This window comes from Vicugna pacos, chromosome 5 (assembly GCF_048564905.1).
Source record: "Vicugna pacos chromosome 5, VicPac4, whole genome shotgun sequence".
NCBI classification, from domain to species: domain Eukaryota; kingdom Metazoa; phylum Chordata; class Mammalia; order Artiodactyla; family Camelidae; genus Vicugna; species Vicugna pacos.
Window position 1 is genome coordinate 92,263,095 of NC_132991.1, and position 25,477 is coordinate 92,288,571.

A 25,477-nucleotide genomic window follows, 5' to 3' on the forward strand; every position below is an offset into this window, starting at 1 on the left:
CTGGAGGTGGCACACTGTGGCAGAGGTCTGAGTCTTCCTAAAGCCTGTTTTTTGACCCCAGGTTTGTACAGAATTCGATCATGAAGTATGATGATTGTCTGTGTGGTTGTGTTTGTAATGGACTGAGTGTGACACTGATGGGAGTACATTAACGGAAGCCATTTGAAGAGGAAAACCCAGTGCGGTTGCCATGGACGTCCTGTAACCACAGGGACGTCCTGAAACATGACGACGGTTGGTATCAAAACTTGAAACCTGTAAGGTGAAAACTGGCCATTTGAATAGCAAGCGGGAAGGTTTTACCGTTCTGTGTTTGCCCTGGGAGGTCTGTAACACCTTCGAGACAGAGTCTGACGTATTAAAGCAGCCTTTAAGGGATGCGAGCTGTTCGCGCCGTCCAGGGAAGGTGTTACTGCAGCAGCCGATTGTGATGAGCTCGTGATGCTGGAGAGAGGCTGGCAGGGTCAGGAGGTGATGCTGCCCTTGGTGAGCCCTGTCTGAGGAGGAGAGACATCTGGCCCCTAGACGTGGCCCTGGGGTTCCTGGTTGTGGTTTAAACCCAATCTGGCTGCAGCTGGAGCCTGACCTTGGCGGAGCTCTGAGTGAGCCTTCCCTCCGAGCTGGCCGGGGCTGCCCCCAGGGGCAGCGTGGTTACGGCCAGGCCGCCGCACGCTCCCAGCGTGCCGGACAGGCCTGCACCGCCTGGAGTTGTCTTTCCCCAGGAGAACACGGGGCGCCTCCTTAGAAGGGGCACAGCTCTGGCAGGGCCCTCTGCTGCTGGGTCCCAGGGTTCTGGGCCTCGTTCTGTGCTCAGGTTTCCGCTGGCAGCCCCGAGGTGAAAGGCACGCCGGCATTTGGGCTTCTCAGATGGAAGCGCAGGGTCCTTTGGGAGGACGTGTCAGTCTTTCTCACCTGGGACTTAACAGCAACAGCATGGAGCATGCTCCAGGGGTTTTGCTGCCAGGGTGATGGCCAGAGGGAACCTGCGACCTCAGCCTGTCTCGCTGTCCCCGGGAGCCAGAGTTTGGGGTCAGAGCCCTTCCTCCCAGCTTCCAGGGGTCACAGCGCCCTGAACTCGCTTTCCAATACTGATGGCCGCAGGCAGCCTCTTTGGCAAGAATTTGAAGAACATTTTGGGTGAAACCTGTTTCTGGAATTGAGGGAGGAGGTCTAAAAGAGCTTTCCACTGATTTAATGTTGTTGGTAGGATTTGGCTCTCAACCTGCCGGATGAGCCTGTGTTTTAAATTTGAAATGATTCCCTGGTAAGCTGGCATCTCCAGACCTACTTCGTGCATCTTCCAGAGAGTCCTCACTTCTCCTTGATTCACAGGGATGGAAGGCCGAGCTCAATCCTGGGGCAACTTTGAGGGGGCAGGGTCGGTGGGCCACCCCAGCCTGGGCATCGCTGTTAGAAGACTGTGGTTGAGGTGATCTTGCCCAAGGCATGTGTTTGGACCCGTGTGACTCTATTTCAGACCAGTGGTTGTCCACCAGGAAGGGGGCAGAGCAGGGTCTGTGGAATGTGTGAGCTGGCACCAGCTGTCCCGTGGAGGGTGGGGACGACACGTGGGTTTAGAGGAGACACGTTCAAAAGATCCCACAAAAGTGTGAGTCCATTTTTACTAAGTCTAGTTTTTCCTTCCTGAAAACTGAAGTTAAAAGCTGGAGGTGCATTCAGATCCATTACACACCAAGTTTTCACCCACTGGTGTCCACCATCACCTTAATTTCTGCTGCGGGGTCAGCTCCTTGTTTTGTGGAGACCCCCAAATAAAGCCCCATGCGTCATTATTGTTTCGCTGCAGAGTACCTTGAGGTTGCAGGGTGAGGGGTTAAAAGCTGCAGACATGCGCTGCAGGGATTTGGGCGAACCGAAGCCAATGAAGGAATCATGTAAACCCCAAGGTTGCGGGTAGCAGTGGACACCAAGCGACGCGCTGAGACAGGTTCTGACTGCGGGTTAGATGTGGGGCGGGGCTCGAAGGAGGCGCAGGAGTTTAATCAGCTAGTCAGGTACGGGTTGGGGAAGCGGTGGATGAAAAGAAACGCCTCCCGGATAAACAGTGGGCGTAAGGATTTCAGTTGACTTTGGGCTCAGGATGACTCAACACTACCACGTGGGTGCACTTGTGGGTGCGTGCTCGCATACACATTGGGGTGGGTGAGCCCTTGGGCCACCTACAGGGGCGAATGATCTGGGAGAGACTGGGAGACCACCCATGCTTACCTCTCCAAACCCACTTCAAGAAAGGTGCCCTGGCCAGCACAGAGGCAGGGTTAGCCGATACGCCCATGGATGTGGCAGGATACCCTGGATGGTGGGCTGGGGCTGGTGGTTTTCTTGGACATGTTTCACTGGAGTGCAACTCACGTACAGTGCACAACTCTGCCGTGCGCAGCTAGAAGAATTCCCACTAGGAAAACGCGCGTGTGTAACTGGCAGTGCTATGAAGACACTGAAAATTACCAGGGTGGTGGTTTTCAGTCCTGTTCAGACAGATATATCCACTAACTCTGTCGTTAGTTAATTCTTGTGCAGTTTGATGCAGAAATGCTCAATAGATCCTTGAATGGATGAGTCAGCAGCTTGAACTGAACAATTTTTGAACCTTTTGTAGGGAGAAGGTCTTACCCAAGCATAAACATGGCTGTAATATTATAATCACTTTTACTTCATGTGTTAATTACACACACCCCCACCTCCTCATTATGTGGGGCACTCTCTGCTAGGGACCAGCAGGTGGAAAAGTTAGATTCCCATCGAAGGAAGACTGAATCTTGTCTTTTAAAGCAGATGGAGCTACAGACAGCGGGAGAGTGAAGGAAAATTAGGGACAGCAACTTTCTTTGAGTTCTGCATCTTCCTCGTAAATGGCCTCCTGAGCTCACCTGAGCTTGCCTGATGATCTCTGAAGGACTGGAGAGGCGTCATTTCCTGTGTTGCACTGTACCCTGTTTTGCCGGAGGGATGCTGCGGTGGGGGAGGGGGTGGTGGTGAATGGACCTGCCGTAGAGGAGGTGGGGAGCCCGCCGTAAACACCAGCTCCTCCTGCTGCCTCCCCCAGGGCATCCCAGGGACTGAAGTCCAGTCTTTTACTGGCTGTTGGAAACTTTCGCTTTACTGGGAGAGTTTTGTTCACCCATTGCTAAATGAAAATTGTCACGGGGGAGGGTGTAAAATACCTTATCGTGAAGGGAAATCTTTGGTTTCGTCTCCTACCAGCTGTCTGTCATCACCCCCACCCTGCCCCCCATTCTTTAAATAAAGTCAGCCCCGCCCCTCACCCGGGCACTCATCCTCGGTGCTGAGATGTGCAAACCTCTTCAGAACCGGTCAAGTCGGCTTTACCTTCCACATAGCGAAATCCTCATTTAAAGTAATAATTGGCTTTTAGTAGAGCTATTTACAGTCCTCCAGAGCCGAGCTGTTAAGAAGCTAGGCTCTATGCATTCAAATTCCTGATTTCCTTTTTAGGAAAATTTCTGGATCTCCTTAAATTCACAGAGTGACACAAGTAGTTCTTTCTCCTGTTCCTTTTAAGTCCTCTTTGCTTGGAGATTATTAGTGTAAACTGCAGATTAAGCGTGTCGTAAATGTCATTAGGAGTGAAGTTTACCTGCAGACTCTGTGAGTACAGCTGGCTCCCTTTATAGATATATTGGGGGCTGTTGATACCGATGGGGCTTTTTAAAGACTCTTCCAGCTGAGGAGGGTCCCAGGTGGCTTGTTTCCCGAGCTCACTGCCGGGTTTTTAATGGCCCCTGAGGTCATCAGCAGTTCGGATTTCCTCCTGTTCTTTGTGCCTGTGCCCCTTGTTTGTTTCCATTGTTGAAATACAGCCGTGTGTCCTGTACCTGGAGTGTGTCTGCGTTAGTCAGGACTGCTCTCACAAGGTGCCATGCGCGGGGGGCTTCAGCAGCGAGCATCTTGTTTCTCACGCTTCTGGAGGCTGGCAGTCCAAGGTCAAGGCACCAGCAGATTTGGTGTCCGTGAGGGTTTGCTTCCTGGTTCACGGATGGCCACCTTCTCACTGTGTCCTTGTGGCGGAAGGGGCAGGGGAGCTCTCTGGGGTCCCTCTAATAAGGGCACTGATTCTGTTCACGAGGGCCCCATCCTTAGGACCTAATAGCCTCTCAAAGGCTCCACCTCCAAATACCATCACACTGGGGGTTAGATTTCGACGTGTGATTTTTAGGGCACGAACATTCAGTCTGTAGCAATGTCCCTGCCGGTTTTTCCAAGCGCTCCTTTCCCCAGGTCTGCGTATGCCCTACCCGAGTCCCTGCTGGGTCCAGCCCTCAAGGGGGGTTGCCAGGCTTTGAGAGGCAGCTTTCTTCCAGCGTCTGACTTGAATTTCCACTCCATCTGAACTTTGCACTCGTAGCTCCTGGCTCTTCACGGGGAAGCCGGCCTTGCCAGCTCTAGGTGTCCTGTTCCCTTTGGGACGGCTGTGTCTATGTTTTAAACTCTTCTGAAGGGAAGATGGTCAGAGGCAGTGATGATCATCTTAAGTGTCTGTGTTGTCACGGGTCGGGAGCCAGGAGGGAGCAGGCGGGCACAGGCGGGGACAGTTTGGGTGAAGGGACACGGAATTCCAGAGAGCCCAGAGGAGGGAAGGGGAGAGATCCCTTAGAGGGCTCGGGGTGGGGCGGTGAGAAGTGCTTTCCTTTTTCTCTCACTGGTCCCGTCTGTTCCCATTTTTACTTGATGGGGACTTTTTTAAGGTTAGGATTTTTAAAACTAGTCGTTCTCATTTTTCTTATAAAAACAAAAATAAAAAGCAGCCATAACTCCTCTCCACAGAGATAAATATCATTAGCCCTTTGGTGCACAGCCTTCCTGCTTTCCCAGGTGCCACGTCTCCCACGGGTGTGGGGTGTTGCACGGACTCTGGGCGTGGAGGCTGAGCTCCCTGGCATTCGGGTTGAGTGTGAAGACGGGGCCCGAGGCTGGTGGTGGATAAACACCAGTGATGAGCTGGGAGAGGAGTGGCAGAAAAGCTGAGCCCGGCCGAGACTGCAAAATGACTTTAGAAGAAGGACCTTATCTGTTATTTTTGGGATAATATACGAAGAAAAGGGCAGAGCCTGTGCATGGGGCTGCCAAAGGACGGTAGAGGGGCAGAGCGTACCCCCTATTCCCGTCCCCTACTGCCACTGGGAGGCGGTGCTGGAGACAGCAATGGAGCAGAGATGGCCTTCCCCGGAGGTCCCGGCCAGCAGAGCCCCTGATCGCGCCGTCAGCCACAGCCTGTCCCTTGAATCCAGAGGTAAAGAAACCTGCCCATCGAATCTGATGGGATCAGATACTTTTGAAAAAATCCCACACTCAGTGATGGGAGTGCGTTGACTCAGCTGGATGGAATCCAGCAGGAGATAGCATGCCATCTTGGCTGTGGCTCCAGAACCCAGCAGCACTGGCCGGACATGTCCTACAGGCCAGTGGGTTTGGGTTCCGAGAGCCAGTCACTCTCTTTTTTGGTGGAATGTGGTCCCAGAAGAGCCAGCGTGCCCCATTGGCTGTGTGTGTGTTTCCCTCCAGTCTGAGATGGGAGTGACTTGAAGCAGCCCCGATTGGGAGGGCCCAGGCCCAGCAGGACGGGGAGCTGGGTCCAGAGGAGCTGGCGAGGAGGCTGGGAGTGTTTGACACACCCTGCCCGGGTGGAGGAGGGGTTTGTCCTCCACAGCTCAGGCTGCTGGACGTGGGGATTGCTCTGGGTACCACACCCTTGAAGACAAGGAGACAACCCTTAGCATCTGCAAGGAGCCTGGTCGTGCCGGCCTTGAAGCCATGTCACAGGATGGGCGGGCCTTTCCTTTGGGCCCCATCTTCTAGTGTTTCAGGTGGGCTGGACTCCAGAAGAGCTGGTTCTAGGCCGGCAGTTTCAGAACCAGTACCGCAGCGGGTTTGTAGCTGGTGGCCAGACTCCTCTGCAGAGGGCTCTCCAGGGACCGTCTCCGGCCCTTCTCCCCACGGGCTGTGATTCCACGGAGACCTCGTTGTTTCCAGGTGTGATGTGCCTGGGAGGGACGTTGCCAGTAATCAGGTCCGAGTTGAAACAGTGGAATTAGAAAGAAGGTCAGTAGCCCCCCTTTGCCGTCGACGTGAGACGTGGGATTTGGTTCAGGTTGTTCGGGAAGGTAATGGTTGGAACATCATGGTCTCTCGGGGTTGAAGATACTGGGGGGAGGGGGCTGTTTTCCCAGAGGACCAGTTGGGAACTAGAAGATGGGGTGCGTTTAACTTCCCCTGCAAGGCTCCTGAGAATATTGGATCCCAAGAATACGACTTTTAACTCTATAAGGAGAGGCGATCTGAGTGCCCCAAATGGTGGGTCTTGGGACTGGGGCAGGGAGAGGGCCTTGAGAGCCGGCTGAGCTTCTGGAACGAGCCCCGGGTGAGCCCATCCTGCTCAAGCCCTCATCACCTGGGCAGGCGTGCGATGGCGGGCCGTGATGCGTTGCAGGCTGTGGGTGTGGAGTTCTGTGTTGGTGATTGATGCCGGCCACCCTCAGATCGCAGTGCAAGTCAGAGTGACAGTGGGGGCCAGGCCAGCTGCTTTCGCAGAACTCTCTACGAGAGTCTGTTGTACCGCAGATGAGAAGATGTGGTGGGTGAACATGGCTCTCCTTGTGCGTGAATGGGTGGCGTTTCCCCCACAAGTTCCCCCAGAGACAGGCAGGCTCAGCTATGACACTCAGAGAAACAAGTGTGATCTCAAAGCCGCAGTTTAGAATTAGTTTTGGAATGAATTATAGTGAAATTAATAAACTTCCACTGCGGGCAGGGGAGAACTTATTTTTAATTGTTTTAGGTCACATTTTTCCTGCTTCTTTTTACATTTTAAATGTTTCTGATGAACTTTAATAAAAAGAATTTTTACTATGTTTAAGCAAATGATAATTGCTAAATGTATAATGTAAATGTATTTTTCTGAGTGTATGCAGACATGTACTTAAAGATATGTATACCAGGTATTTTAACTGAGATTTTCAAAAAAATGTGCATTCAAATACTCTGAGAGCATTTTTTCTTTACAACCATGTAAAGAAAAAGATGAACTGATATCTGGAGTAATTTAAAATATATCATAAATATATGTTACGTTCATTAAAATTTTATTTTAATTATAGATTCACATACAATAAAAATATTTTAGGTGGTATAAAGAAAGTGGATTACCAAAGGGGAAGAAGGGAAGGATAAATTAGGAGTTTGGCGTTAACAGATACACACTACTGTGTATAAAATAGATAAACAATCAATATCTTCTAAGAAACTATAATGGAAAAGAATATGAAAAAATACATATATAAACTGAATCACTCTACTGCATGTCAGAAACTGTCACACACTGTAAATCAACTATACTTCAATTAAAAAAAATGAAGAAAGTGGAGATTGAGATATTTGAATAGAAACCTGGTATATGGGCATTTAGAATTTGAGCTACTTGAAACAAAAGTGCTTGTGTAGTCTGTAAGATACTGCCCCCTTCTGGTGACTGAACTTACTCTAATACTGTCTGTCCTTAACAAAATTGCATTTTGATTTTTTTCTGTTTAAACTTTATTTTTATTATTAAACTTGAAAACTGGAGATGGGCAGTGGTCTCTCTCCCCTGTCCCTCTCTTCGTCCGTGAACGCAGGAATAGATTTCTCGTCTCTCTCCTGTTCTGGATTTTAACCTGATTGTATTATCCCCTCCAGTTGACCTCCTTCTTGGGTCCTTCCTTCAGTAGATGTGTGGGGCACCTCTGTGTGCAGGGCACCATGATTGGCATTCCATGAGCAAGTCTATTATTTTGAAGAATTGGGAAAATGATGTGTACTTTTCCAGATCATATTTTGAATGTATCAACAGAGTTATAAAGAAATTTTTAAAGAAATTGAATCTCAGCCTACGCAGAGGTGGTGGCTGTAGTCAGGACCCCAGAGTTGGCAGTGATGAGGAGGAAGACAGCTGTCTGTCTGTCTGAGACTCCTGGGATGGGGGGTGGCGCAGGTGAGACGGGTGTGGAGCACGGAGGAGTCTATTTCAGGCCTGGAGAACTCGCTCAGATTTCCCCGGAAGAGGGGTCTCCGAGAGTAAGGGGGCAGCCTTCACTAAGGGCCCTGGACAGGGAGTGACAGTGCAGTCCAGCTCCCAGGGGAAAGTGAGTGGAAAATCGGGGATTTGTTGGGGAAGCGGCCAGCGTGGTCACACCACCTTAAACACAGCTGCTGGGCTCATCGCTGATCTTAGAGCTGACACTTAGCAAAGCAGGCTTCCTGGGGGGACACGCCCTCCGGAGGGCCAGAAATGGTGATCCCAACCCAGGACACCCCTGAGGTCTAGAATTCACCTTACCCTGACGTGCTGGTCCACTGTTGCTTTAATTTGCCTGCTCAGATGGTTTCAGTTTTGTTAAGTAAATGTAGCCCCGTACATTATGTGTTACTGAGAACCAGGTGGAGCACAGCTGTGTGGATTTGTCAATGCCAGTTATTTAAAAATTTAAGCCTGGACTTTTTTGGGGATTTGTTTTCAGCAGCCACCGGTAGATGGAGGGAGAGAGACGTGTAAACAGAGGAGAGTGACCGCCCTGCCACTTCCTGTCGGTGTAAATACGCCGTTAAACCAAGCTCACTCATAAATCCCCTGCAGATACAGAGGTATTTATAGCCAGTGGTTCATCTGAAATGAAGAAAAACGAGCTGTGGACAGCAACGTGAGGTGGCGAAGTTGATGTTAGAACATCTTTATGTTTGAAAATTAAGAAAATCGTATACATGTATTTGCCTTGCTAAGAGCGATTTGAGAATAAGCATAAACCAGGGTGGATTATTAAAATATTGTGGAGAACCACAAGGTCAGACGTTTTCAGAAGGAAGCAGCAGAGTGATGCTCTGCACACGGTGTACGCTGGGGGCCCGGCGTTCCTAGGGCTTACGATGTTTTGTTCTTGGATAAGGTTTTGTAAATGCAGTAGTTTGCCTCATAGCCTGCTGTGCTGTGTTCCCGCCCTCGACAGGAGAGTGGTGCCCTGATTCCCTGGAAATGACCCACACGCACACCTTTCCTCGAATTTCAGCACTGCCTCTGCTGGTCTGGGGAGAGACCCGGAGGTTAGGATGCTGTGTGCCTGGATTGGATGGGACTGTGTAAGTGCATGTGGACTGTTCGATCAGTTTTTAGAATCACAGAATTTTAGATCTCCAGGAAGCCTTGGAGATAACTCTAACTCATCCTCTTCCTCAGCCCCAGTCCTAGAGACAAGAAACTGTCTTCTGAGATCAGAGCTGTGGACAGAATTGTGTTCCCCCCTCCATTCCCGTGGAAGCCCTAACCCCCACTGGGATGGTATTTGGAGAAGGGCCTTAGGTCGTGAGGGTGGGGCCTGTGTGGTGGGGTTTGTTTCCTTGGAAGAAGAGACAGCAGAGAGCTTGCCCTCCACTCCATGAGGACCTAGCAAGAGGCTGGAAGGCCAGTGAGCCAGGATGAGAGCTCTCACCAGGAAAAGAGCTGGCGACCCCTTGACCTTGACCTCCAGGCTGTGAGAAACGAAATTCCGTTGACTCGGCCACCAGGTCTTTGGGATTTTGTTCCGACAGCCCGAGCTGAGTAATACAGGAGTCTGAGGGGAGTGGACAGGGTGGGGGTCAGGAATCCAGGGCCAGCGGTCTCTCTTCAGAATGATGCCCCTCCTGCCACCATGCCTCGAGACCCGGGGACCCTCCGGTTCATCCTTGCACTCCCACTCCTCCAGCTGCAGCCTGGACGTTGACGTGCAGCGGGGAGTGAGTGGCGTGCGCCCAGCTGCCTCCCCTCTTGCAACACGGCTCCCAGAACTGAGGCTGGGGCTCACCTCCTCCGGGGCCTGACCCCCAGCCCTGCCCCGAGAACCATCTACAGATGGAAGTCTCCCTTGGGGTCCGTCCCGACCACCCTGCAGGCACCCCTTCGTTTACTGCTCTTCCAGTTCCTTTCCCTTTCCTTCTCGTGGGGTGACTACTGTGTTTCCTGGGACCAGAGCCCCGGACCCCAGCGCGCCTCGGCGCCGGCCTCAGCCCTGGTCACGCACGACAGCGAAGGAAACGTTCCTGGGCTCTCAGCCTGCCGCTGGCTCGTGCTGTACTCTATGATCCCTTAGCAGTGCTCCCCAGACTCTTTTCCCTCTTGTATTCATCCCTCTGGGATACTCCAGCTATAACTGCAGATTTACTAAATCAAATGCAACGGCGTGAGAAGGAACCACTTAATGTGACAGGTGGGGTACTTTTTTTGTATAAACATACTTAGTATTTGTTTTTAAGTGATGTGCTATATTAGTTTCAGGTGTACAACATAGTGAGTCAACATTTTTTTATAGATTATACTCCATTTATAATGACTAAAATAACGGCCCTGTTTCCCTGTGCTGCGCAGCGTGTCCTTGTAGCTTATTTATTTTATACGTAGTTGTCTGTGCTTCTTAATCCCCTCCCCCCTCCCCCAGTGACCACTGGTTTGTCCTCTGTGTCTGTGGGCCTGTTATGACGGGACGGGGTGCATTTGCTGTGATGGAGTCGCCCCTCTGGCGTGACTGCTGCAGGCAGTGGGATGGCTCGGATTCTGCACATTCGGCCTGTGTACCTCCTCAGGCTATGGAACGTCTTCGTTCCCCAGCTACCTCTGTTGGACTCAACGGCAAAGGCTTTAGTTTTTAAAGATGATTTAAAAGTATTTTAATCAAAATGCATAACCCCTAAAATTTGCTGGGACCAAGCCTGCTGACGACCTTTGGGGAAACCCTGTCCAGGTGCTGCCCAGTGCTCACCAGTCTCCCCTTTGTGCATTGCCCATGAAGATCCAGCAAGTCATCACATTTAAAAAGTAAAGTTGGGTTTGAGCAGATAGCACCTTCCACAGGTGACATCAGAAGCCCTGGCAGGCGGGTGGGGGCCCTGGGAGAGGGTGTGGCCACGGCAGATGTGACATCAGAGCCCCCTGCCTCCTGTCAGGGAGCAGAGAGCTCTGTGATTGTGTGACACCCAAGGCAGCAGGTCTGGTGGTCCAGGGTGACGCGTGGTAGAGACTTGTCAGAGGACCCTCAAGTCCCCAGGGAGGTTGGAGGGGTGGCTATTTCTCGAGAATTCAGGGGCAGGGAGGTGCGCTGGGGCCGCATCCCCCTCCTACTTGCAGTGTGCGCCCCAGTAGTACCTCCATTTAAAAAGCACGTGAAAAACGAAGTCTTCATTCACTGATCTAAGTTTTTGGGCTGTGGGTGAGCTCAGTTGCTTTAAACGTTTGGCTGGTGCAGTGAGCAGAGCCTGGCTTCCTTTGGTTGATCCCTCCCTGCTTGGAGGAGCCCATTGTTTTCCTCACAGCAGGTGAAAATGCATTTCCTCCGAGGCCTTTGGATGCTTTTGCAAAATCAGTTTCAAAGGCTTCCTATGTTTTTACTCACGGAGAACTTCCTTGAGGCCAAAATGGAAACTTCCGGCTGCTTCTAGAGGGCACCCCACTTTACCACAGCTGGTCCCTTCCCCACGTGCTGAGAGAGCCCGGGCAGGTGTGTATTTCTAGCTACTGGGTGTGTGTGTGCGCGTGCGCACGCGCTGGGGTGAGCTACACTGTGTGGCTGCCTGTGTGTTTTCCTTCTTCCTGCCCCAGTTTTGCCCAAGAGTCAGATGATAGGCAGGGTGGGGTGGGGGTGAAGAGGCTGGGGACGTGGCCTCTGCCTTTCGTCCTTGTGCCCCGTACGGGGGGTTGGGGGGTGGGGAGGACGTGGACACCACGGACTGAGCTGTAGAGGACCTTGGGGGTGTTTGCTTTAGTTCATCAGCCAGATGCGAAGGAGGGTGATTGGTGATGCCTTCTCCACGTCTGGGGAATGACTACAAAGTCACATGAGGCTTTATTCCGTGGCTACAAAAATAAATTAAAAAAAATTCCCCACCGAGTCAGGCTTTGTGCAAAGTGGTCACTTGGCTTTGGGTATCTGTGCATGACTTTGAGGCCCCTGCCCTTGCTCACATGCCTACGGAACCTTCCAGAAATGGCTTTGAGAGCCCTATGACAAGCCCTGAGACAGAAACCTGCAAAAAAACCTAAACAATCTGATTAAAAAAATGGGCAAAGCACTTGAATAGACATTTTCCAAAGGAGGCACACAAATGGCCAATAGGTACATGAAAGATGCTCAACATCACTAAGCATCAGGGAAACCACAGTGAGAGATCATCTCCACTTGTTAGAAAGACTTCTATCAAAACAACAAGAGACAAGTGTTGGCGAGGCTGTGGAGAAGAGGGGAACTCTCTCGCACTGTTGGTGGGAATGAGAATTGGCGCAGCCGCTATGGGAAACAGTCTGGAGGCTCCTCAGAAACGGAAAGTAGAACCACCATGTGATCTGACAATCCCACTTCTGGGCATGATCCAAAGGAAATGAAAACAGTGGCCTAGAAGAGAGAGCTACACCTGCAGGTTCATCGCAGTGTTGTTGACAGTAGCCAGGACGTGGAAACGACGTAGGTGTCCGTGGATGGATGGACGGGTGAAGAAAACGTGGTTTGTGTATATGAACAATGGAATATTTTTGAGCCACAAAAAAAGGAGGAAGTCTTGCCTTTTGCAAAAACATGGATGAACCTGGACAGTATTGTGCTAACTAAAATAAATCAAAGACAAATACCGTATGAGCTCACTCAGTTGTGGAATTTAAAAAAGCCAAACCCATAGAAACAGAAGGGGTTGGTGGTTGCCAGGGGTGGGTCGGGGAGATGGCCGTCAGAGGGTGCAGACTTAGTTATTAGGTGAGTAAGTCCTGGGATCTCATGGGAAGCCTGGTGACTGAACAGCACTGCATTACGTGCTGGAAGTTGTTAAGAGAGTAGATCTTCAGTGCTCTCACCACACAAGAGAGGTAATTATGGGGTGGGATGGAGGTGTTAACCAGCCCTACGGCGGTAAGCATTTTACAGCAAATACGTGTGTCAAAGCATCATATTGTCCACTTAAACTTTCATCTGTTACCTGTCAATTATGTCTCAAGAAAGCTGAGGCGAGGGAGAGGAATTCAGGGGCCACTGCGGGCATCGCTCCCACGTGGTCCTTTGTTCCACTTGGCCGCTCCCTGGCATGGCAGGCTCGGCCCAGAACCACTAGGGGCTTTTCCCCCAGATGAGAAGGGCCTGCTCTCTGGGGTGTTGGAGAGGGAGCTGCCCTGCGGCCGGTGGAGCCCCTGCTCCTAGTCCTGCCGAAGCCAAGGCCGGGGAGATGGGGCGGGGTCTTCTAGGTGGGGAGGATGGGGGAGCTTCTCTGCCAGGCGGGGCCGGTACCCAGGACGTGGAGGCGGCACAGACCACAATGGACCGCGAAAGTGAAGAAAACCGGTCTGTGTAACTGACTCAAGCCAGTTCCTTTTCCAGTGGAGGTTTGAAACCAGGCGAGTCTTCCAGACAGCTTTCAGGACTAAGAGGCACACACTGCAGCCACAGTAGAACCTCGGTCGCCAGCTTCAGAGGACTATAAGCAGCTCCCAGGGAGGCCCCCCAGCCCCTTGTAGTCGTTTAGGTATTTATTCAGCAAATAAAGGTCCCGCATCCAGGAAGCCACGAGGATGGAAATATTCTGGAACTCATTTGGCAGCGGAGCCAGACCTGATGAACTAACACAAGGCGACTCGAGGCCTCCCCTCCCTGTCGTGTGAACGTCGATGCTCCCTGCGCCTGAGTCTGGCTGCTCCAGAAGGAGGTGCGCTGCGTGACTTTTCCCCATCTCAGTGCGGCTCTTCTGGGGGTGCCCATTAGCAGCCCCGGCCGAGTGTGCCCCAGCCCGAGGCCCGAAGGCCCCCAGGCCCCAAGCCCGGGGCAAGCCACAGGGCCTCTCTTTTCCTCACTGTCCCCTCACCTGGTCAGGCTGGGACCCCTGGTTGCACCCTCAGCACAGGAGGGGTCCTGCGGCTCTCCCACCGTCTGGGCTGGTCTCCTGACTTCCCCGCCTCCTGCTGGGGTCCACTCTCAAGAGCTTCTAGATGGTTCTTACAACCTAAGTCCGGTCGTGTGTCCAGAACTTTGCACCCGCGGTGGCCTCTCTGTGCTCAGAACAAAACGGCAGAAGCCTTACAAAGTCCCGGGAGCCTGTTTTGTCTGGCTCTTGAGCTAAGGATGTTTTTTATGGTTATAAGTGCTTGCGGGAAAAATCAAAAGAAGAGTATCTGGCAACCTGTGAAAGTCACATGAAATTCAGGTTTCGGGGTCTGAGTAAGTCGCAGCCAGGCTGTGTGCTCATGTCCCTTCCACGGCTGCGTGCAGGCGACCCTGGCAGAGCTGAGCCGTTGAGACGCAGACCTTCGTGGCACCCTGGGTTGTCCCCTGGCCCAAAAAGCCTAAACTCTCGACTCTCTGGTGCTCGATGGGGGAGCTCTGCCAGCCTAGCTCCAGCCCCCTCTCCTGCCCAACCTCCCCCTCCTCCCCAGGCCTCAGGGTTTTTGCTCCAGCTGCGCCCTCTGCCTAGAGGGCCCTTCCTCAAGTCCTCGCTCAGACCTCAGCCCCTGAGCTGCTCAGGGTGTGACGTGTCCTCCCCCTGCCCCCACTGTTCTGTCTCTCAGTGCGGTCACCCACACCTGACACGCTCATACGTGTTTCTCGCCTGTCCCCCCACTGCTGGCCTGTGTGTCCCCGAGGACCGGGGCTTTGTCACTGAGATCAGAGAGGGGTGCTTGCAGTGTTCAATCTGTATTTGTTGAAGGACTTGATGTAGAATAAATATAGTGCAATTTGGGTGCTCGGGGCAGGTGTAGACATTTTTGATACTTCTTCTCTTGTGTATGAACCATGAAACTTACAGTGATTTTTCTTTTTCTTTTAGAGAATTAAAAAGTGTCTTTTTTCTTTCTACAGTGAGTGTCTCACCATGTGTGTGCAGTATTTTCCCCTAGATTATCTGCAAAGCCCTGCTTTTAAGTGTTCAGGCTGTGAAATGTTTGGTGGGGAATTTGAGCACTAGTGTTCTCGGCAGTTAGTGAATTAGTTTAGCTTCATCCCATTGTGTCCGAAAGGGGCGTGTGGAGGTGGTTCCCACGCGTAGGTCCCAGGGGCTGCGAGGAGCCCCGAGCATGTGTCCGTCAGCACACGCCCTCATTCCTCGTGCCGAATTTTCTGTTGCTTTTGGAAAAGCTTACTTACTATTAATAAATCCCTTATCTAAGAACTCAGATGAAGGAAACACTGTCCTAACAGGGGGATCTCATTAAAAGCTCTCTGGCCATGCAATTCGTTGTCGTTTCGTTTTTCTTTTAAGATAAATGCAGTCATTGCCCTCAGAATTGAGATAACCTCCAGCTTGGCACCAGGGATAGAATTTTAAAAAGTTTTTTGGTTCAGATTTATCATTCCTTCTCCCACTGGCAGATATACAGCAAGGACTGTTGCTTGTCACTATATACTTTATGCCTTTTTTTGTTTGTTGGTTTGTTTCAGCTGGCACATGGATGTTTCTTTTCTGGCTAATAATATACAATAACGGTAGTAACAATAAAAGGTAATGAATGTGGCTAACATGGATTGAGTGCTCTCTGTGTCCTGTCTGTGCATTTCCCTCCCATCATCTTCATGAACACCATATTGCTGTCCTCACTGTACAGACAGGGAAAGTTGGGCGCAGGGAGTCAATGGCTGCCCAGGGCTGCACCGCTGATCCCTGGCGCCATTCGCCACGTGTGATCTAGCCCTACATTCTGTTCTTTAGCTTCCTATGCTCATCAGTTGGCGCTGCGTCCTGGGGCATCAAGTTGTTTTTATCCCTCTTAGTTATTTTGTCCTTGCCATGTCGCCCCAGGTGAAACGTGGGTGTGTAATGGGGAAATGCTAAAAATCGAGACACTCCAAGGGAGAACATGAGGAAGGCAGCATTTAAGAAATGTAAGCACGTGCACAGAAATTTAAAATTTTTAGACTTACTCTGCGTCAGAAATTGGGAGTCTCTGAAGATGTGCTTTCTTAAAAATCACCAGCTCTGCCCAGTCAGCGCATTTTTGTTGGGTAATATTTCTTTGCAACCAGCAATCAGTCAGTGACTCTACAGTTTCAGCCACAGATCTGAGGAGTGTGGATGAAGCCGGGCTGCCCTCGATGGCCTCACGTTTCCGTGGTAACAGCCCCGTCGTCTTCCTCCCGCAGCTTCCTTTGCGGGGTTCACGGAGCTGTACCAAGGCGGTCCAGGCACAAAGAGGCACCTGCCCGCTGGAGTCCTCAATTTTTTGGTTTCTACTTTTAAGGATTTTCTAGACCTCCACTAATCAGGATGCTTTTTATAATGAAAGCAACAAAGCCACTATGTTTATGTGCCGGCAGAGAATCCTTTGGACACTAGTAAATATCGACCATTGATTCCAAGGTGTGAAGTGAGGCTTCTGCGGTGGCCCAGTGCCCACTTGCCGTCTGTCACACTGGGCACGACTGCCCAGATGCATGTGCAGCTGCTCCGCCAGTGGCCTTTTCCAGCCTCTTGGCGAATGTGTTCTCTGTCACAGCCCACACTCGGTGGCTGAGAGCCGTCGTGCCGGTTTTAAATGAACACAGAACACATTTGCACAAGATGAGCACAACTGCCCCTTTAGCTGTCCATCCTCTGACGGTTTTGGGGAGGGGTGGCGAGACAGCATTACTGACGGGGAGATGGCGCTCCGCAGGTCAGAGAGCAAGTCCTGCTGCAATCAGAGCGCCAGCCGGCCTTGTATTCTGAATGTCCAGTGTCGCATCCAGAATGAGCCTTTCTCCAGAAAAGATAATCAGGCAAAGCAGTGAACCTTGCGTATTGCCGAAGGAGTCACGGGCCAGCCCCAGGAGAATGACGGCGGAGTGCTCACTGGTGTCGTGAAGCTTAAAGCAGGAAGCAGCACTTCTTATAATTAATAGTGGTTCACACGCCTGTTCCAGACACATAACCTCACGTGCCCGGTGAGGCTGGGAGGCGGGATGAACGGATGTTGAATTCTCGTTCACATCCTCTGGATGGGAAGTAGGGTCAGGTGGATACGGGATTCCGCCCGGTTTCCTCGGTGAGAGAGTTGGGACCAAAGTGATTCCTGTGTCCCAGAGCCACCTCTCCCTGACCCCAGGCTGTCCCCAAACCCTGCAGGGAAGGGTCCTGGGTGGGAAACGGGAGATTTGATAAGAGATCAAGGCGTGATTTAACCGGCTGGCACTTGGGTTCCAGGCATGCCAGTGTGTTCTGAAAACTGTGCGTGTTACCTTCTTACTCATGACCCCAGCGCATTGTGTAGAAGTGTACCTGCTGGTAAGCGGAGCTGTGTTTGTCCTCCTTCAGTGCCCTCTGCAGGAATGAAGCGACACACAGAGCTCAAGGCAGGAGAAAGAAAGGGTTCTGATGTCGGGCGGCCGGGTGAGGGCGACTCATTGGGAGCCTAAGGCTTGGCTCTTCACTCTCAAGGGTGGAGCGTGGCTTGGGGCCCTTCTCTCAGCCTTTGCTTCGCCTGTCACCTGAAGGGGCTGGACCGCGAACACCGTGAGGCCCCTCCACCTGGCACAGCGCAGGGACGGGTTGGAGTCTCCCTGGACCTCCGTGGGGCTCCAGCTCCGGGCATCTTCCCGGAGCTGGGGGAGCGGCAGAGAGGGGAGACCTCTGTGCTGCCGGAGGCTTGGATTCCCAGGCCCCAGGACACTGTGGTGGGAACATTCTTTGAGGTTTTGTTAGTATTTTAGAATTTTTAAGGGATAGAGAATAATCTCGATGTTGTGTTCCACCAAAACAAATATTGTTCTTTTGAAAATATGTTAGACAGAAAATACACCCAGATCTGCTCAGTCTGACCTAGAAATGAATCGAGTGCCTTCCTGCTGTGTCCCAGCCGCAGGGTCGCCGGTGGCCCTGCCCTTTGGAGGGCGCCCTGTTTAGAGGGTGGGCAGGGGAGGTGGGGGGTTAGACGCCGTCTCCTGCTCCGGGACCGCGGCGCTCTTAGCTTGGCTCACTTGTGTCTTTGGCTTCACAGCGGGCTCCTCCGGGACGTCCCCCTGCTGGGGAGTCTCAGGGTCACTCTTCTGCCTGCTGCACGTTGAGGTCCCCGCCTGTCCTCGCAGAGAAGGAGCGCTGGCCCGCAGCGCCGCACACAGACCACTGGGGTCAGAGCCGGCTAGCTGTGTTCTGTGAAATTCCAAGGCGTGTGTGTCTTTTCCCCCGTGTAATCTGGCTCTGGATAGAGGCCTGCTGATGAGAGTTCCCAGCTGAGAGCGCTTGGCGAGGGTTCTGCGGGTGTGGTCCCTGGAAGGTGGCACTGTCCGGCCCAGGCCAGGGCACCGGGATGCCCAGGGTGGGGGCGGTCAGGCTCGGGGCCCTCCAGCGGCCGCAGCAGCTCACGGGCCTCGTGTGCCCCTCCCAGTGTGGCTGGCCCTGCCCTTGGGATGAGTGGGGAGGACCGGAGCCACGGTGCTCAGGGAGGTTACCCAGTGAGATGGCTCCTCCCAGGCCACAGACCTAGAAACGGTGGAGCCAGCACGGCACCGGGGCTCTGCTGCTGTCCAGCTGCCGAGTGAAGAGCTGTTGTGCCTGTAATCAGTTCTGTAGTTTTAGTGGGGATGAGTGGAGCAGTTTTCTATGACCTGGAACTGTTGGAAGACCTTGGAGGCCTGGGAGGAGCAGGGGGCAAGAATGAAAGCGGCGTTAGAATGGAAGGGGGGTGAGATCTCCCGTCCCCTGCTCTGGTCACTCATCCTTTACCTTCCTCTGTTTTCCAGGTAACCCCTGACCCACGTGACAGTAATCATGGCAGCAGCAGCCGGGGTTGTAGTCAAAGTGACTTGGCACCAGGCTTTGCCATCTTGAAGGATGCTCATTGCAGAGGGCTTTGTGGTTTCCTTTTCTGCTTTTTGGTCTTATTTTGGCGGTTTCCTTTCACGACGTGTGGGAGGGTTTGTGGCCAGGTCCTAGTCAAGCAGCTCTCCGAGCACTTTCTCCTGAGCACAGATTTTTTTTTTTTTAATGGAGGGACTTAGGAATTGAACCCAGGACCTCGTGCATGCTAAGCATGCACTCTGTCACTGAGCTGTTTCCCTCCCCTCCCTTGGGCACAGATTTTGATCATAAGACAAGCCGTGGGCACACAGGAGAGGAAGGAACAGCTGGAGCCGAGGTGACCAGTGGTGCTTGGGAGAAAGCAATGAAGTTGCATCCCAAGTAGGGAGAAGTGATGGGGGGTCGGGGGGGGTGAAGACAGTGGGGGAGGGACAGCTGGGGAGTGAGCCGGAAGCCCTCAAGGCTGGAATAACATTATTTGAAATTTAGAGGAATAAAAATAAATAGAGGCTGGGGGCTGGCGAGGGCAGTGGAGGGAAGAGCGCGAGGTTGGGGGGTGTCTGTGAGGAGGGGCCAGGCTGCGCTGCAGTAACTAGCAGCCTCCGCTGAGCCTGGAGCAGACCCGGTCTGTCCCCGCTCCCACCCCAGAGCTGCGTGTGCCCGGAGGCCGGGCGGAGGGGCTTTGGTGCATCTGGGCACTCGGGTTCTGGGCTGGTGGAGCAGTCCCTGTTCTGAACGTTCCTGGTTCTGTGCGGGGAGGTGGGGGGAGCTCTGGTGGAGGGTCTTGTGTTTGCAATTAGATGTTCAGAAGTTGCATGGGTCACTTTTGCTTCCAGCTCACTGGCCAGAACTGGTCAGTGGTCCCACGACCACAAGGGGGCCAGGAGATGCAGTAGGAGGGTGTAGAAACATTCACTGCAGCAGGATTGGAGGTGCGGCTCCTGGCTTCTTGCCTCCAAGGTTTACGGGTAAGTGGAGACCCTGGCTAGTTGCTTGAGGTCGGGTCACTGGGCTGGGGACCAGACGTGACTGGCTGAGCATCTTAGAGTGACTGAGTATCTCCTTCCCTGGGGACGCTTTGAACACTGTTTATAGGAGGGTCAGTGCTTACGAGCCATTAATCTAGGGTTTCCAGTGCCTGTTGACTCTTTCACGACTACCTGGTATCAGGCGCCTCAGCCTGGGCTGGCTGCTTTTCCGGTTTGTCCCGGTGCTCACATCAAGACGAGCGGCTTTCAGCGTGAAGCCAGCGGAGACCGTCGCGGCCCATCGTTCCCTGGCTGTGCCTGAGAGGAGGAGGTGTGTCTCCGTCCGACATGATATTCAGATCATGGAAACATCGTGGTCATGCATTGCCTGTGTGTTCAGAGCTCCTTCTTTTGAGTTTGCTGGTCTGCGTTGCCCAGGGACTGACATCCTTGAGCAGCATCTGTACCGTTGCTAAGGATAGGTTGGAATAATTCCTCCAGGTCTCAGCGCTCTCTGGGTGTCCCCTCACTCACCCTTCCTGTGAGCACCCATTGGCGTTGTGCCGAACCCTGGGGTCACGAGAGATACAAGGCCTTGGGCCCCAAAGAGCTTAGGGAGCTGGGGTTACCAAGGCCAGGCTCATACTGCTTTCCACGGGACAGGACAGGCAACCTAGAGACGAGGCGCTGGGGCAAGAAATGGCGACTTTATTCGGAAAGACGGCGGACTGAGAAGTGAACAAGTTATTCACTGATAAGTGAATAAGGGAACACAGGTATTTGAGCTTAACACTCATTACCTGGGAGGCAGGGCTCCCAGAGACGGGCCATTGTGTGTAGTTTCAGCTTAGAGGCAACGTCCCCGTAGGGACTAGAACACGGTGAAGTAAGAGAAGCAGGTCTTCCCGGCGCACTGCCTTCTGCATCTTAAACCCCCGGCGCACTGCCTTCTGCATCTTAAACCCAGCATCATCCACCTCCGCCTTCGGGCCGCCCCCCAGGGCCCTGCAGCCACATCAGTTCCCGGGATGCTGGGTCCCTGCTGGGCCAGGGCATTGACCTTTTGCTGCTCAGAGGGGACGGCTTTGCCTTTCCTTGAACCCCAACCTCTTGCTTCATTTTGCCAACTGAAATCTTCCTAGGGGCCACCTCTTCCGTGCTGTTCCCAGAGCACCTGCTCTGGCAGAACAAATGTCATCTCAGTTGGGTTCGCCCAGGACCCCCGGAACGCTGTGGAGTCATGGCATCTCCGTTTCAGACTGCAAGCCCCTAAGGGCAGGACCCTGCAACCGATTGGAAGATCTAAACTGTGTTAACATTTCCAAGTCCTGGTCCTTCTCAGGACAGCCCCAGCTGTTCTCTTTCTGCAGGAGTGTCTTTCAGGAGCTCATCTGTGTAAGAGTAGTTTGCCTGGAGGTGTACACAGGGGCGATAAGACTGGGGGTGGCAGTGTTCTGCAGCCATGATTCACCATGTCTGTGGAGAGAACTGGGGTGCTCAGGCCTCAAATATGGACTTCGGTGTAATCAGATAACCCCTCTTGTGTGTGGCTCTGAACAGGAGTCCAAGGCTGTTCTCCTCACTGATGAGAAGGAGGTCGAGCCAGCTGTGAAAGAACAGCTGTGTGTGCACTGCAGGCAGAGGAGAAAATACAGTTTTCTGCTAAAATATGAGTTTCTGCTACAATTCAGGTCTGCCGGATGTATCTCCATTTCTTTAGAGCATTCATCAGTGGTCGGGGGAGGTTCTAGCTCCTTGGTAGAGTGTGTGCTTAGGATACACGAGGTCTTGGGTTCAATCCCCAGTACCTCTGTTTAAAAAAATAATAATAAATCAGTAAATAAACCGAATTCCCTCCCCCCACGGAAAGACAAGAAAAAGAGTATTCATCAACTGTAAATATGATCAGAATTTCATATCTTTGTAGGAGTTTCCACATAAATATGGTTGCATTTCAGACAAAGAAGTGCTCCGTCTTCTGCCCCAATTTTAGACCATGTGGCCCCTGAGTACATCCTTTAGGGGCTGAAATCACATCTTAGGCCACCGGTCAGAGGCCCAGGCACGGTGTGACTCCCTTGTGAAAAGGCCTCCGTCAATGTTGATGTTGATAATTGTGTAAAATTATTCCGGTCTGCTGCCTGCGGTCTCACTGGAGAACAGTCAGACATGCTTTATTTTCTAATTGTGATCATAATTCGAGCACAATTTCAGGATTTTGTTTTCTAAATTGCTTATTGTTTCAGGCTTTTCCTTTTCTCGGTGAGGGCGTGCTGCTTGAGTGTATGTGTGTGTGTGTGGGGGGGGGGGTGGATCTGCTATGCAGCAAGGGAGGGGCGCACAGATTTAACCCCAGCGTTTATTTCCTCTCATCTCCGTGGGACTTCAGGGTGCTTGTTAATTGCACCTTTCACTCGCTCAGAGCTGGGGCCTCGGGATGGAGCCCAGATGCACCTTCCTTGCATGTGATGCATGCGCATAATCAGAGGGCCAGGGCTGCAGTAATAATTCACATCAACGGGGCTCCTGTCCCAGTAATGAGATCTCAGGGGCCGTGCCGGGAGTGCCCCGACCCCTCCAGATGATCTGTGGATTGGTCTTTGCCTTTGTGCTTCTTCAGACTGACAAATACACACTTAATGGCTGGTCGGACTCAGGTGCTGGGGAAGGGAGCAAGGCCTGTGTGCGTGCATGTCCCTCTGACTCTAGAGGACCTGCGAATCCAGGACTTTAGTGTCAGAGGAGTCTTGCTTCAGGTGGGACGGACGCTGGAGCCTCAACAGTGCGTCCAGGGTTGTTTGGGGATGCGGTGGCCGTTCTGTGTGCCATGACCAGAGAGCCAGGCTGGTGGTTCTCCCCCCGGTGTGCACGTGCCACCCAGACCTGTGTCTGCTTTGGGCGTGTCCTGCTGGCCGGCACTGCGCTCTGGTGGACGTGTGAGCCGACCGCTCTAGAGTCTGACCTCTGCCTCCATCGCAGACTCTTCGCTGGACCTGTCTTGGCGCCCTTTCATCTTTCAGACGTCCCGACCTCTCATTATGGCTAGGGGCATTCTGATTGACGGGCAGGGACGTGGATGCTCTGTTGAGCGAATAGATATGAGTTCTCTTGAAATAGTTTTACATTTAATACTCTTCCTATGAGATTCCGAGGCCAACAGTCTTAGGACTATAAGTACCTTAGTAATTTGGCAACTTATAATAAAGTCCGTTCTGCTTTGTAATCTAAACTTGTTTATACTTAATGTGTATGTCAGAAGCCCTGTCCCCCATACCTTTCAACTTCTGTTAGTAAGAAATACGACATCTATTTGAGTAGAAACCGCGGATTCAGGAACTAACAGAACACCTGATGCCCCTGAAAAGATAAAAGCCAGGGAAAGAAGTTTCAGCTCAACACTGAAGCATTCCTGCCCATAGGGGTTCCCTTTCTGCTCTCCCTTAAAAACTGCTAGAAATTGTAAGGAAAAGGAAGACGGGGGAAAATATATCACAAATAGAACCGCTTTATTACTTGTTACTCCAGGTGATCTACTGATAAATTAAAGGAAGTATTTAAAATAAACTAGTAATTATTTTAAAATCATCCTTTGTGAACGTGCCTGGTTGGTGCAGCCTTCCCCATAGAGCCGGCCCTCCCCCCGCAGTTCTGGGGAAGAGGCTGTAATTAACAGCGAATTAGCATATCGCACCGTGGTGTGGTCTGTGGGGGTCCTCCCCCATCTGCTGTGCAGGGAGCTGGGGCGACACCTGGCCAGCAGTGCCTGTGCGAGCTCTTTGTCGTTTAGGGGTGTGTGGATGTGTCAGAATCTCTGCTATGATTTTCGTCTTACAGTTAAAAAAATTACATCTGCCCGCAACCGTGCACTCCCGTATACATACACGTACACAAGTGTGTGTTGTGCCGAATGATCACGAACGCCTCCAAATTTTCGGCACTGGTGTCTGTTCATTTATTCATTCATCAAATATTTATTGACCATCTGTGAGGGTGCTGGGCACTCAGAGTCTGGAAAGGAGGGCGGGTTGGCCAGAGTCACCCTGAAAACTATGCAGTTCAGTGTGACCAGTGCTGCTTAGAGGGGAGGTGGGCGGTGCTGGGGACGCATGCCTGTGAGGGGGTCAGTAAAGGGCCTGGGTGGGGGGTGACCTAGCTTAGTGAGCTGCTGCGCCTTCAGGTCTTGTGGGGGTGGGGGTGGGCCTCTGTGTCTTTCAGAGCTGGGGCAGCGTGTGCAAAGGCCCTGTGCTGGGGGTGACTTTGAGGAACTGGAAAAAGGCCCTGGCAGCTCAGTGGGGAGAGAATGCGGCATGTGTGGGGCAGGGTTAGAGGCTTGTTCTTTGTAACACCCGTGGTGAGTGGTGAAGTCCCTGGACGGTTCTGGTGTAAATTCTCTGTCAGTTTCCCTTGCACTAGGAGACCCGAGCGTCCCTAGGAGTGTGCCCCTACCCCTCAGCCCCGTGCAGCCTGGTATGGGACTTGCGACGTGCCAGGCACAGGGGCAGACACCAGCCGGGGGAGAGGCCATGTCAGCTCCCTCACCATTTACCACGAGTGCTTTGTGCAGAACAAAACAAGACACTGGGTGCCACGAGGTGCTGTCTCTGTCCGTTTTCTTTGCCTCTTAGGAATAACCTTAATTGTTCAGCTCAGATGTTTTCTCTACTTAGAGCACGTGCCACATGATATTCTTACGACAGATTCAGTTCTTCCAAACACCTGCAGCCAAGCGAACTCTGCCTGTGGGCAGTGCGCTCACATAAGGAATTCTATGCCAGGCCAGTGCTTTTTCTGTTGGATTGTTTGTCTATTAATAAAATGAAAAGATAGTAGCCTCTTACGGGAAGAGCAAGAGGGCGGTGTGTAGTCTGTGCTCCTTCTCTTGGTCAGAGGTGGGCGTCAGCGCCTCCTGGGTCCGGCTGCGGACACTGGGTCACCTGGGGCCATGTGATGGGGAGTCAGGGAACCAGACTTCACAGGACATCTGACCACAACAGCATCTTCTTTCCACCCTGACTCACACTCTTCTAACGGACCCCACTGAGGAACTTGCCAGCATCGTTAAAGTTGGAACCATCCCATCCTTTACTCACAGCCTGAGATACTTTTTTCAAAGCATTATCTTTGATGTTTCTAGGCAGACGATTTATGACATTTTGCCTAAACTTATCTGTAAGCGTGGATCAAATGTGCGTTTGGCGTCACTCTCATCCCTAAGCCATTGTAGCCTACTTTTTATGCCAAGAGAAAGTATTTTAAGGCAGCAGGGTCAGCTGTCCTCCGGTCTCTTGACTTCACGGGATAACTATGCATTCTGCCTCTCTTGGGGAGCTGGGTTATTATGAAACTAGGTCAAATAATTGTTTTTCTCTTTTTTTGCCTTTAGCCATTCCAGAGACAGAATCCTTTCCTCCAAAACAAATCTTGAAAGTCGTGTAAAGGATGGCCAGCAGAGGCAGAAAATTAAAAAAAAAAAAAAGAGGTTTGCCATGACAACATTTGAACAAGTGAACAACTTCTGCACATCACCAACACTTTAAGCAAAATAAGAAGGCAAATAAAAAACTGGGAAAATATTGACAGCATATGGCAAAGAATTGTCTTTTATATGTAAAGAGCTATTAGAAAACAACAAGAAAAAATTCCCAGCAAAAAGAGCAGGCACAGATTTATAAAAAGAAATAAGGGGCAAATAATGCATAAACATATTTAGTTTTGTTAATTAAAGAAAA

General features: G+C 51.9%; 1 protein-coding gene and 1 long non-coding RNA gene across 4 annotated transcripts in view; both read left to right on the forward strand.

Annotated features, from left to right (window-relative positions):
• LOC140696271 (uncharacterized) lies at window positions 1–25,327 on the forward strand. The gene is made up of 2 exons (XR_012072411.1): window positions 1–61; window positions 25,132–25,327. It is a non-coding gene; the product is annotated as an uncharacterized lncRNA (long non-coding RNA).
• AGAP1 (ArfGAP with GTPase domain, ankyrin repeat and PH domain 1) overlaps window positions 1–25,477 on the forward strand; it is a 510,942-nt gene that overhangs the window by 73,613 nt on the left and 411,852 nt on the right. The gene's annotated exons all lie outside the window — the stretch shown is intronic.